Raw genomic sequence first — 2,259 nt, 5'->3', positions numbered from 1 at the left:
TGTTGTTTCCCGTACAATAGTTCAAAGCTATAAATACCTCGACCTAAAAACGAATAGGAAACTTGCAGGAAGAGCTGCATAGAAAAAAACTTGTCACCCCAATGTAACTGCGGGCGAGCCTGAGTTGGAAAGCTGTACTCTGGCAGCCGCTGCCACATAGAGTGGTGGCCTGATAGAGTGCCTTAGAGGCCAGTGCAAAGAAAGCTGAGGGTACTTGGTGCAAAGCCCAGGCTGCTGCTTTGCACCAAGCTTTGCTAGCTCTCTGGCTGGCACCTAAAGGGAGGTCGGAGCCTGTGTGTGATTGGAAAAGAAGCGAGTGCAAGGCTGCTGGAAGAGAGGGCTGTGCTTGGCTATCTGTAGCAAGCTTGCAAAGGGAGGGCAGTTGTTGGAGGGAAGCGTGCAAGTGAGGTGCAGCGCAGCACGGTCCAGAGTGGAGGGGGTTGTCAGCGCAAGAGGCCTGCACCGGCAGCCTCTCGTGCCTACGGCCATACCACCCAGAATGCGCCTGATCTCGTCCGATCTCGGAAGCTAAGCAGGGTCGGGCCTGGTTAGTACTTGGATGGGAGACCGCCTGGGAATATCAGGTGCTGTAGGCATTTTGCCACTCGCTGACACCGTGCTCGGTCCTTGCACAATCACATCTAATTTTCCTCGCTAATAGCATTTAAAAAAAAAAATCTATATATATATTCTGCTCACCTCATCTCTCCTCTCTTTTTTTAATTTATTTATTTATTTATTTATTTATTTATTTATTTATTTATTTATTTATAAAGAATCGGCATGGAGTTTACAATATGCATGGCCCTTAACTGTAAATTCGAAAACTGAAAGAAAATGAAGAAAACCTTTGCCCTAAAACAGAACCAGTGGTTGAAGTGGGGGAAAAAAGCAAGCGAACTGTGGGCGTAGAATCAGAGGGCAGGAATAACCTAAGGATTGCGTCAGTGGACGGAGTCAGAGGTGTGACCAGAAAGAGCAAATCATTCTAATATTTAGTATTTGTTTGGCATTTAACTACCCAGTTACAGCTTATTGTGTTATTTAATTCAACCAATGCATACACTTTTGTTTAAGGTGTAATATGAGGCATTGACATTAAAATACATTCACAAAGTGGGATATGTTTCCAATCACAGAATGTCCCAAATACACTTAAAAGTAGAAGCACAAGCAATTTCTCTCTGAGCCACGCAGTTTCTGTCATCAGCACTTCTCCCTTTTCCCACAAGAACAGTTCAAACATCAATGGCAAAATATCCTAGTTTGCAAATGTTTTCTATACAATTATGTCGCTGCAATATTTGCCACATAATGCATCATCAGCTGAATAATTTGAAGATTTTAACTTATAAATTGTAGCTCGAATGGATCAAAAGTTAAAAAAAATGTGACTTGTGTTTCTGTGAAGAGGACATCCCTGTGCAAATGTTTGCCGATGCCTTTCTCACTGCTGCATTTGTATGTTACACTGCTACTAATAAGGCAAAATCTTTGCAGAGACTGTTAGCAGGTGTAAAAATGTCAAAATAATAAAGTATCAGTAAATATAATGCATTATGCAGAAGCCTTTTTTTGCTGTATAATTTAGGCAACACTGCAGCATAATTCTGTCCTCTATTGCGACATAATTCTAGTGGCCCCAAAGCAGACCGCACATGTTAAAAGTGCTTGTGCATGAAGCAGAGACCTTAAAGTTTGGTATGTGTGCAGATCCTGCATTGCCAACTCCTGGTGAGTTGCAACCACTACTGCTGAAACAAGGCCAATGGAGGTTCTGATGGGTGAGGCGGACTGGCCTCAAGGGCAGGACCGGCTTTAGTGCTGGTCACCCGCAGCCCATGCAGGTAAGAGCAGTCGGGCTGTGGGGCCGGTTGGGGGGTGGAGATTTCAACAGACGATGACGAGGGAGAAATAATTATTTATTTAATTTTCTCCCGTGGTCGTATGTCGAAAACTCCCCAACCCGGCCCCATCACTTTTACCTGAACAGGCCGCGGCTAGTGCTGGTGGAGCCCTGTGCGGCAATGTTTGTTGGTACCCCCAAATGACTCCCTCTGCCATGTATCCCTCAAACCTCCATAACCACACTCTCGCTCAGATTCACTTAATTTGATTTACAGCACCAGCAGTGATACCAATGTAGGGTGTCAGAATACTTTACATCACACACATTACACATAAACAATCATACATGTGTAAATCACTGTATAAGAAATATTACATAAGACTAAGGACTACAAGGTGGAGGAGTCACAA

The 2,259-nt window shown here is 43.9% G+C and overlaps 1 non-coding gene across 1 annotated transcript; it reads left to right on the top strand.

The window, feature by feature from the left end:
• Nucleotides 1-477: 477 nt before the first annotated feature.
• On the top strand, nt 478-596 carry LOC144774395 (5S ribosomal RNA). Its single transcript, XR_013600232.1, has one exon. It is a non-coding gene; the product is annotated as a 5S ribosomal RNA (ribosomal RNA).
• The last annotated feature ends 1,663 nt before the right edge of the window (nt 597-2,259 follow it).

Source organism: Lissotriton helveticus, chromosome 8, assembly GCF_964261635.1.
Source record: "Lissotriton helveticus chromosome 8, aLisHel1.1, whole genome shotgun sequence".
Taxonomy (NCBI): Eukaryota; Metazoa; Chordata; class Amphibia; order Caudata; family Salamandridae; genus Lissotriton; species Lissotriton helveticus.
The sequence above is the reverse complement of the archived record's forward strand: the minus strand, read 5'-3'. Positions and strand labels throughout refer to the sequence as shown.